This window comes from Coenobita brevimanus, chromosome 107 (genome assembly GCF_032717465.1).
Source record: "Coenobita brevimanus isolate Jiangsu-jjx chromosome 107, ASM3271746v2, whole genome shotgun sequence".
Classification (NCBI taxonomy): domain Eukaryota; kingdom Metazoa; phylum Arthropoda; class Malacostraca; order Decapoda; family Coenobitidae; genus Coenobita; species Coenobita brevimanus.
In genome coordinates this window covers 1,676,591-1,687,915 of record NC_137060.1, presented here as the reverse complement: position 1 = coordinate 1,687,915, position 11,325 = coordinate 1,676,591, and positions in this window count along the sequence as shown.

The window sequence follows — 11,325 nt, the reverse complement described above, 5'->3', positions numbered from 1 at the left end:
CAGACATAGATATATAGATAGATAAATAGATAGATAGATGGATAAATATATAATGTTGTACAGTGAGGATAACGCTCTGTTTACCTCCAGTGATGACCTACACACCTTTACCGGCAGTACACAGGTGGGTCATATATGGATACAAAGGTAAGGTAGATAGAGAGGTAGATAGTGTTGGACGGTGAAGATAGCCAATAGTTTACCGTCAGAGATGATCTACACACGTTTACCAGCAATAGACAGTGAGTGAGTGATAGATGGATAGTTAGATAGATACAGTAGATAGAGATATTTACACAGCCAGGCATACTCAGAGAACAAAAGAACAGTGTTTGCAACTAAGTGATCCAACATTCAAACCAGCATAAATATTCTTACACTAATTCCAGAAGCTTTCAACATAGATTGATAGATAGATAGATAGATAGTGGTGGAAGGTCATGATAACCCTCTCTTCCCCTTCAGTGCTGAGTTCAGCGGATAGGCCACAGCCACAGCCGTCTGACCTCTTAAATCCCCAGGCGACAAAAGCTTCCTCCTGAAACAGTTTATACTCGTATTTCAAAATCAGTTTTTTCCAACAATGACCGGGTGTGGACAGAATGAGTTGAATTATAAACGCCGGGGAGTTTGGGGTGAAGTTGACTCCTGCCATATTGCCATATTAGGGTGTGGTGCTAGTTCTTCATTATTCCTTCCTTCTAAACCATTTATTTATTTACTTGGTTTAGTTAGTTATTAGCTTAAGAGAGAATAATTCCTTCAGTAGGAGAGGCTTTCCAGAGATGTGTAAGATTGTCCTGTGATGGCAAGGATACACCAACACAAGACATAATGGCACAGAAGGGACTGAATTCGTGTGAGTGTTTAGGGTAACAAGCAGAAGGCCCAGCGGAGTTCAAACCTGTAGGAGAGGAAGCAGTCGAGTGAGAGGCAGTGTGGACTGAGTGTGGGCGGGGATGGGCGGGGCAAGCAGAGGTGGGAGTGGGCGGAGCAGGGATGATAAGGGCGGAGAGTTAAGGAGAGGGGAGTGGCAGGCCAAACATTAGTAGCAATAGTAGTAGTAGTAATAGTAATAGTAGTGGTAGTGGCAGGAGTAGTAGTTTTGTTATTGTATCCCCTGGTTCATCTGGCACGTGAACCTGGTGGACTGCAGGCTTAAGCTGCCCATCTGGTGTAATCCGCCATTGTCCTTTTAGGAGCTAGGGAAGTAGCTGAGGGACGTATGTATAGCTAGGCAGTTAAGCCGCCTGGTTTTATCGGTGCCACCACATGAAGGTGTTCCTTTCGGGCACCACACTGGGGAAGAATGGCGGCGCATTTGGGGGTATTAAAGAGGTGTGGTTGGTTTGACTTGGTAGGAGATAGGAGAGGCAGGGATGGGCGGGGATAGGTGAGGTTGATGTGGGCAGCGAAGGGCGGGGCTGCTTAGGACGGGCGGGGCAGGACAGGTGGGGATAGACGTAAGTGGTGAAGGTTGTGAGATGGGGAGAGGCAACGGTGGGTTGGGCGGGATAGAGAGGAGAGGGGAAGTAAAGGAAATGAAGAGAGCAGTTTGTGATGTGTTAGCGGGAGAGGAAGAGAAAGGGAGAAGAAGAGATGAAGGGAGAGAAAAGAAATTGAGAGGGAGAAGAGGGGAGGGGGATGGGGAGGGATGGGACCAGTTGGGGAGGGGAGGGCAGTTAGTGATGTGATCGGTTGGTCTGGCTTGTAGGAGTCATGGTTGGGGACGTTAGGAACAGGGATAGGCGGGGGAGGATTTTTTTTTGTAGGAAGGAGGAAGGGAAGGATAGGCGAAAGTGGGGACGGGACGGGAGTGGTGGGGTGGCCTTGGGGATGAAGCGAGCGGTGGGCGAGGATGGGCGGTGCTCAAAAGGGCGGGGACAGAAGAGGGTGGGATAGGCTTGGCAGGTTGACAGTGATAGGAATTAGGATGGGGATTGGCGGGATTAGGACGGCTGGAGCTAAGGAGACGATGGGATGATACACAGGGGAAAGTTTGGAGAGAATGGTATGGTGGAAAGGAAGAGAGGAAAGTGGGCGGGGAACGCCTGTGGGGATGGGGAGGGTGAACTGTTGGGATAAGGAGAGGCTGGCTGAGGTGATGTGGATGGTTCTAGCTATACTCGTAGTTCTTTCCACCTTAACCTGGCCCAAATTTTCGTCCTGTTCCAATTGTTTGACTTTGCACAGTGGCAGAATCAGGCATCTCTGCTGCTCTGCATCATTTACATACTGTAGCACTTCTTCGTGACCAGCATGGTCTTTAGTTTTAAGCTGTTGCTACAGTTTGGCGGTCAAGATGGAGAGGTAGCAATTTTAAGTCAAGTTAGAATGAAATGGAGAGGAGCGTGTTAAAGAGATGTGACGGATGGAGCTGGTAGGGGAGGGGACAATTTGACATAGAGTTGGGGAAGGGTCAGACTTGGAAGGGGAAGGATGGACGGAGTGGTGAAGGACGGAACTGGTAGGAGAGGGGATAAGAGGGGTGTAGGAGGGCAGGGAAATGGTGGGCGAATGTGAGGAGAGGAAAGGATGAGGAGAAAGGCGGGATAATATTATAGGTGGGGAGGGGCGGAGAAGAGCAGGCAAAGGAGATGGAGGAAGGGGGAGGGGGAGTGTCTGAATAAGTGAGGGAGGGGACGGGACGGCGAAAGTAGGGAGGGGAAGGAGTGGCAGGTTAAAGATGTGGGAGGGTCCTATAAGGACAGTATTTGGGGGAGGACAGGAGAGCTGGAACGGGAAGAGGAGGGTGTGGGTGAGGGTGGAGAAGTGGAGGAGGTTAGGAATAGGGAAAAAAGTGGAGAGGGGATTGGGTGGGTGCTGGGAGGAGTAAGAAGGGTGTGGGGAGGTTGTGGGTGTGGGCAGGGGGAGGGGCGTGCCAGATAAAATCTGTGGGTGGAGTCAAGCGTTGCTCCGACCAGTGAGAGCGCACCGGGTTAGGGACGACTGTATTGAGTGGAGTGGGCGGGTTTGGGGTGGAGGCAAGGCGCCTGGGTGGAGGTGGAGAGGCTGTTCGGTGGTGAGGAAGATACGAAGTTAGTGGAGAGACAATGGAATGGAGTGTGGAAGGGGTGGAGTGAATAGAGGGTGGATTTGGAACAGAGTTTGGGTGGGGGTGGAGTGGATGAGGTGTGTGAATTGGGGAAGTTATTTAGAGAAGTGGAAAGGTGGAACAAGTGGAATGTGGTGGAAAGCAGGAGTTAGAGTAACGCTTTGGGGTGGTTGAACGGTGTCTGGGTGGATGTGGAAATGCTGTAGGCAGGATGGAAGAGGTGGAGTTGGTGGAGAGGCTGTTGGGTTGAGTGTGGAATTAGTTAAGTAGAGGAGGGAGACTTTTGAGAGGAGGGAAGTAAGTTGGGGGAGGAAATTGAGACAATGTAGGTGGTTGTGTGATTGAAGGGTGTGTGGGCGAAGGTGAAAAGGCTACTGGACAAAGTGGAAGAGGTGGAGGATTTGGACTAGTGGGGTGCAAGAGGTAGAGACGCTGACAAGGTCCTGGAAGTGGAGTTTGGGTGGACATTTGGGTGGGAGTTTGGGTGGACATGTGGGTGGTGTGAAATGGGTTGTTGTCTTCTTAGGGTACGCCGAATGGGGAGGACTCTTGTGTAAAGTATTAGGTGGATTTCTGTGGGTGGAATCACGGCGTCTGGTTGGATGTGGAGAGGCTCTTGGACAGGGTGGAAGAGGGCAGAATAAGTGGTAAAGGCCTGGGAAGGTGGCTGAAATGAGGGGGGGGGGGGAATGTGGTGGATGGTGGATTTGGAAGTAAATTTTTGGGTGGGGTGAAGTGTGTGGGATGTGGAATTTAGTGAGGTGGAAGGAGTGCAGTATGTGGAATTCGGTGTGGAGTGGAGATGGGGAGTAGTTCATTGAATGGAGTGTGATGGTTGGGGGTGGGGTGGAGGAGGTGGAGATGGAAAGGCCACTTGAAAAGCTGTTGGTCAGGTACAGGAAGCGGAAATAAAATAGAGAGTGGAATAAGGAGGGACCTTTGGTCTGGCTGGAGGAGGTGAGCTGCAGTAGGCGTTTTTTTTTTTTTTTTTTTTTTTTTTTTTTAAGTGGATGGGATAAAGTGTGTAGAATTGCGTGCGGAGAGAAGGTGGGTGAAGTATGGGGGTGAAGGGTGGAGTTACAAATGCAGAGAGAGAAAAAGAGAGAGAGAGAGAGAGAGAGAGATGGGGTTCCTTCAGCTGCCTGGTACACGAGCTAACCATGAATCGATCTCGGGTTCTGTCAGTTGCCAGGCACACGAGCTAACCACTGCACCAACGCTTTCCTCACCAAGGTATATTTAGTGGCAATATTGACGGGTGGGAATCACGTCAGGCAAATTACCGGACTTGGCGGGAAGTTATGTGGACGTATATCAGCGTTCGACCCGGGTATCGAACCGTCCATACTGAATGAGGTGCTGAATTTGGCTCATTATGGGTACTACAGGTGGAGAGAGAGAGAGAGAGAGAGAATGTTATGCGAGCTGTTTGTTGTCGTCGTCGTCGTCGGTGTTGTAGGTGAGTTGGTCATTGGTCTTTACTACTCTTATTAATATTGTTAGTACGGCTTCGTGTATGTGAGCGAAAACAGGGTGATGATGATGGTGATGGTGATGATGATGATGATGATGATGATGTTGATAGTGATGATGATGATGATATTAAAAAGTCTGATGAGACTGAAAAGTCATAAACAGCATAAAATACAATATTAAACCATCCCTACGATGCAATCCACTATAATCTGTACACCAACAGACGATGGTATTCGGGTCAGGAGACACTTTTGGAACTGGGGAGGTTAGGCCTGTCCTCCATTAACACTGTTACTAATATACATTACTCTTTTTAATTATGCTTGGCCACAAACTTCCATCCCTCCACCTTGAATGCTGAGTTGTAACAATAGATTAACACTGTATGATGATGCTAGTCACAAAGAAGTGCTATGGAAAGGATATAGAGCTGTTTCCTCCACTGACCTACGTTAAAGTAAGCTGCAAAAGAACGTAATCTGGGCCAAGCTTAGATGAAGGAACAATAGGAGGCAATCTTAATATTGATATTATGACCCGGTAGTGGAGAGAATGAATAAAGCACATCATTGTCGAAGGGTTAAAGTGTAGTATGTAAATAACTTTGAAAGAGGTGTTTAGGAGCCATCTACGCCCACGACCCTGTGCCTGTCATACACCCTCATCATATGTTTGGAATATTATTAATTATAACCTTTAGATTATCAGGTTAGTTAATTTCTGTCACTCATACTGTACTGGTTTCACCACAACTTGGCCAAAATTTTCATCCTTTTGAGCTTATTCCACGTAGCTCAGTGGGAAAAGACAGTGCTACTGCTCAATATACTTTCCATAGCACTTCTTTGTGATTAGCATCGTATTCTAGTGTTGATTCTATCGATACAACGGCATTCATGATGGGAAGATGAAAATTTTGGATCAATTGAGTGTAAAAAAGGTACTGTATAGTCAAGTACCTTAAGTCGTACAGGTTACAACTTTTTGCTGCACGGGATTTACCCTGGTAAATAAATTGGCGGGTTACTCTGAGCTAAATGATATAATCCGAGGTTGTAATAAAATGCAAAACCCATATTTACTGATCAAATTGTTAAGTAATTGGCGTAATCCCCCCAATCCGGTGACGTGTTTTTGTATTTTATTCTTGCTTCCACCAGACGATTTTATTCAGCTTAGGACAAACATCTGGTAGTGATGGGGTTAAGAAGATTATTTCTGACTCCATCAGTTCAAGAAATCTCTCACTAGCTAAATAAACTTGTCTGGAAATAAGACGAATCAAATGAAAAGTACGTCACGTCAGCTGTTTCAGTACGAGGATACTTTAATTTTATATTATTTGCTATTATTTAACCCTTCTTCTTCTTCTTCATCTTGCCACAGGAGTCGCCAGAGGATAACCGTAACATGAAATAATCTAAGGTTACCTGTAATAAAATGGAAAGTCCATATTTCCTGGTCAAATTGTTAGGTAAATTGCCTAATTGCCTCACAGCGAGGAAACATGTTCTTTATATTTGCTATTATTTAATTCGTCTTTTTCCTCTTGACACAGGATAGGTCAGAGGATAACCGCAGCGGCAGCGGTGGGGGTCACAGTGGTCGGCGACGGCACAACGGAGGCGGGGGACGTGGGCCGCAGCAGGACTGCAACAACGGGGACATTGCCGTGTGTGTGAAGCTGCTGGAGGTACTCACAAATAAGGACCTGGGCTTTGCTGCCACCATCCACGAGCTCAACACAATGTGCCCGTGAGTTTGTATTTTTGCTGTTGTGGTGGGAGAGGGGTTGACTTTAAGTGGAAGAGGAGTATACGTGAGGTGCATGACGAGTAGACGTAGGTGGATGAGAAGTAGACTTGAGGTGTAAGAGAGCAAAAGTTTTGGTGGAAAAGGGGCATAGTTTGGGTGGAGGAGTAGAATTGTGATGAAAGAGGTGCATAACTGACATGGAAGAGAGGTGTCGGGTGCAACAGAGCTGCAACAACAGGGACATTGCCATGTGTGTGAAGTTTCTTTCCTCTTCCCTTTGCCAGTAGATGACTCTGCACTGAGTGACAAGCCAAATGATTTCCTGTACTCCAGGAAACCCTTTACTACGCCGGGTGGTAACCATATAACCGAATTATGGCGCCTGGTGGTTTAGTGGGTAAGTAAGGCGTTCCAATCGGATTGAGCTTGTGCAGGTTTATATCCAAGGGATGGTTGGGGTTTATTGCACACGTAATGCCACGTAAGGGATGAGTGAGGCTGGTCACTCTCATCTTAAATGTCAGGACCAACTTGCTTAGCCCCGGGCTCCTACGCTCCTCATGAGACAACACAGGATTGGACTTACTGAAGGGGTTAATGAAGGCTGTATCTAACATCCAGTTGCAAAAGTCTAAAATGAATGAAGTGACTGAGAAGAGCAAGAATAAAATAAAACTCATATTGGTAATAGCAGTAGTGGTAGTAGTAGTAGTAGTTGTAGTAGTAGTAGTAGTAGTAGTTGTAGTAGTAGTAGTAGTAGTAGTAGTAGTAGGATGAACCCAGTTGACTGCAGGGTGTGTTGCCCTCCTCCTGCCGTCCACCATCGTCTTTTCGGAGACTAGAGAGGGAGATGAGGGAAGTATAACCAGGCAGAGGAGGCGACCAGTTACATCAGTGCCACCGCGAGAAGGCGTGCCTCTCCAGCAGCCATTCTCGTAGTAAAGGGGTTTAGCGGCCGAGTGACCCAGAGTTTAGCTGTTTCATCGATCCGCGTCCAGTGTGGGGGACCTGCTGGTGCAGTGGTTAGCACACCCACCTCGCAACTGAAACAACCAGAGTTCGGTTCTGCTGCCGGTCAGACTGGTGGACGCAGTTAGTTTCCTCCTTGTCCCTATTCACCCAACAGTACGTTTGGGACCTGGATGTCAACTGACTAGTTCGGGTCGTGTTCTGAGGGAAGATTGGGACTCAGCATAAACTAAACTGATGGTCTGCCTTACTGACCCTCGTGCAGTCGATAGGCATAAACCTTAGTTGTTTTTACCAACTGTTCCTCGTGTACTCTGTAAGTCGTTCACTTTAACCTGGCCAAGATTTTCGTCCTTTGCAATGTGTTACACTTTGCTCATTTGCAGCATAAGATGTTACTACAGATCTACAACCTTTCCATTGCACTTCTTCATGACTAGCATCATGTAATAGTACTAATCTGGTATTACACCTCAGTATTGAAGATGAAGGATGGTAATTGTACTCCTAGTTCAAGTTTGTACAGTGTAGTTGTAGCAAACTTTGACCTGCCCGCCTGACCACTTCATTGCCATGACGTGTTTTTCATTCTGTTGTTGTCATATCCTGACGATTTATGCAGCTTTGGTGAGACTTTTCAGATTGATGGGGTTAGATGCAGCCTTCATTAACCCATCACTGATATACTCCTTTTACTCTAACTTGGCCCATAATTGCCATCTCTCCATCTTAATGCTGAGATGTAACAGAGTAACACTGGAATATGATGGCAGTCATGAAGAAATACAATGGAAAGGATGTAGATCTGCAGCACTGTCATTTTTCAGCCACTGAGCTCCGTGAAACTAGCCACAAAAGGATATCAATCTGAACCAAGTTAAGCTGAAAAACCTATAGGATGCTCTTGTTGGCTGAATAGAATCGCTTAATAGTAGTAAAAATAAAACAGAATATGGCGTCCATGGATGATGATTATAATGATGATGACGATGATGATAGTGATGATGATGATGATGATAATGAGGAGGAGGATATTTTCTATATATGACATGTAATCCTTCCCTGCCATGAGAGTATTTTTGTGTTGTTGTTGTTATCGCCTGACGAATATATTTATCTTTAGGGAGATTTTTGGAGGTGGAGGGATTAAGTAATAGCCTAGGGAGCTCCGGTGATTCAGTCTGTAGCATGATGCCCTTTCAGTCTGCTTTTAGTCTAAGGTTGGAACCCAAGCCGTGGCTGGCATTTAAGTGTTGGTATATTTCATTTACTTTAACCTGGCCAAATTTTCACCTTTTGTAGCTTGTTTCACATAGCTCAGTGGCAGAAAGACAATGCCGCGGCTTTCCATCCTTTTCCTGTCACTGCATCCTGCCTAGCATCGTATTCTAGTGATAATCTATTGTTATAGCTCAGCATTCAAGATGGAGGGATGGCAGTTTTAGGACAGGTTGAGTGAACAGAGTATGGTATGTCCTTTCATATACTTGCTAATCGCACATGGACTTTGACACGCATCACCCTCGTGCAGTGGATACGCGCTGGTCTAATTCTCCTTCGTCAGGATCCTTTTGGAAGGTGTTCACTGCATCGATAACTACACCCGTCTTTACTCAGAACCATCAACACTGTATTACTTAACATAATCTAATTTAACCTAACCTGACCTAACCTAACCTCACTCACCATAACCTGATCTAACCTAACCTATCCCAACCCAACACAACATACCCTGCCCAACTCTTTCTTTTAAGGCCAAGATGACGATGATGGTTTTGATGAGGATAATGGAGGTGAAGAATATGATGATGATGAACAACCTAACCTCACGTAACTCCTTGTCTCCTTGGTCAGGGTGTTGTTGGAAGGTCTTCAGTGCATCGACAGCTACACCCGTCGTTGCCTGACGCAGAAGCACCGAGAGTACTTCAACAAGCTATACGCTGGCACCATTAGGGTTATCAAGGACCTGTGTAACACCAGAGGACACTATCAGGAAGGTTAGTGCACTGTATGATGATGATGATGATGATGATGATAGTTGACGCAGAAGCACCGAGAGTACTTCAGCAAGCTATACGCTGGCACCATTAGGGTTATCAAGGACCTGTGTAACACCAGAGGACACTATCAGGAAGGTTAGTGCACTGTATGATGATGATGATGATGATGATGATAGTTGACGCAGAAGCACCGAGAGTACTTCAACAAGCTATACGCTGGCACCATTAGGGTTATCAAGGACCTGTGTAACACCAGAGGACACTATCAGGAAGGTTAGTGCAACATTGTTGTTTAATCCCGGTCAAACCTGGCCCAGCAGATCCGTCGACAGCAGGTAAGCAACTGTCCCTATGGGATCGTCCCACAGGTTCCCTACACAGTTGTTTTTATGTCTGTATGTTAGTGTGCCATGTGCTGTGCAGTGCTGCATTATGTGTGGTATGTTGTGTGGACCTGTTCCACAAGTGGGGTACATGTCATCTGTGATACCACCCAACCCAAATCTAAGCTGGTAACTGAGGAGGGCTGGGTGGTGTCTTGATGTGTCTCTGTCGTATAGTGACAGGAGTGTTGTGTGTTGGCGCAGGCTGCTTGTCATGTCAAGATATTCTCTAACAGAGGCGGAGAGGAGATGCAAAAGGTGGAGAGATGGAGTGGAGTTGGAATGAAATGGAGGCGAAGAATGTTGTTACTGTTATGACAGTTGGAAGGAAATGGAGGCGAAGAATGTTGTTACTGTTGTGACAGAGTTGGAAGGAAATGGAGGAAAAGATGTTGTTACTGTTGTGACAGAGTTGAAAGGAAATGGCGGGGAAGAATGTTGTTACTGTTGTGACGGAGTTGGAAGGAAATGGAGGAAAAGATGTTGTTACTGTTGTGACAGAGTTGAAAGGAAATGGAGGGGAAGAATGTTGTTACTGTTGTGACAGAGTTGGAGGAAAATGAAGGCGAAGAATGTTGTTACTGTTGTTAATTTAGTCTCAGATTCATTTGTACTTGAATTCTGTGGACTCCAGGCAGAAGATGCCCTCATCCTGCAGTCCATCATTCTCTTTTTGGGGAATAGGGAGGGAGTTGAGGGACATCTGTACAGTTGGTCACACGAGCCGGCTGGTTATATCATGTTGTCACCAAGTGAAGGCGTCCCTCTCCAGCACCGGGGAAGTATGCCAGGGTAGTAAGGTTAATAGTTGAACTGGAAGATAATTGTTCATGGTTGAATTATGGGCTGATTGTTTTTATTTTTTTTTTCTTAGGTCAGTTATGGTATAAACGAGAGCAGTGGAGAGAGGAACATGGAGGGTTACGTGGAAAAACACAGACTTATGGGGAAATGAAGGAGCGTTGTGGAGTTGATGTGGATGTGATTGAAAGCGTTTGGGGAAATTCTTTGAGATGGTTTAGCCATGTGGAGAGGATGGGAAATGAGAGACTGACTAGGAGAGTGTGTGTGAATGAGGTGGAGGGGGGAGGGAGAGACCGGGTGAGATGGTGGGATGGGGTGGAGAGGTAATGTGAGAGTCGATGTCTGTTGGAGAGAGGGTAGTCATATGGCAGATGACAAAGTGATACGGAGGCGATTCGTTTGTGGCCTTCCCAAACGGAATTAGAATATCTGGCGATACATAGATAGGTAGATGGAAGATAGATAGTGGAAGAGTTTATTTAAGGACAGCATTGTGGTGGTAGAAGGTAATGCCAGGGCAAAGTTTGGGCTGGAGGAATGGGAGTTTCAGGTTGACGAAGGCAAAGAAACTGGGTGGTAATTCCGTTCCCTTAGGAACGTTCGTAACACCTCTTCCTAAGCAATTTATTTTGTTTATTACACCTCAGAATTCTCTTATATATTACTGATGCAAACTGTTTCGACAACAGGAAGATAAAGATAGCATACAAGAGACTTATAAAGAGTAATATGCAAAATAACACGGTAAAAATAAGTGTTAGGAAGTGTGGTATGGTAAGGGTAACACTGGGCTATATGTTGTACACTATACGATGCTGGGGCTATTACCAGGCCAGCCAGCGTGGTAATATCTGGCCTGGGTATTATCACGGGGCTGGAT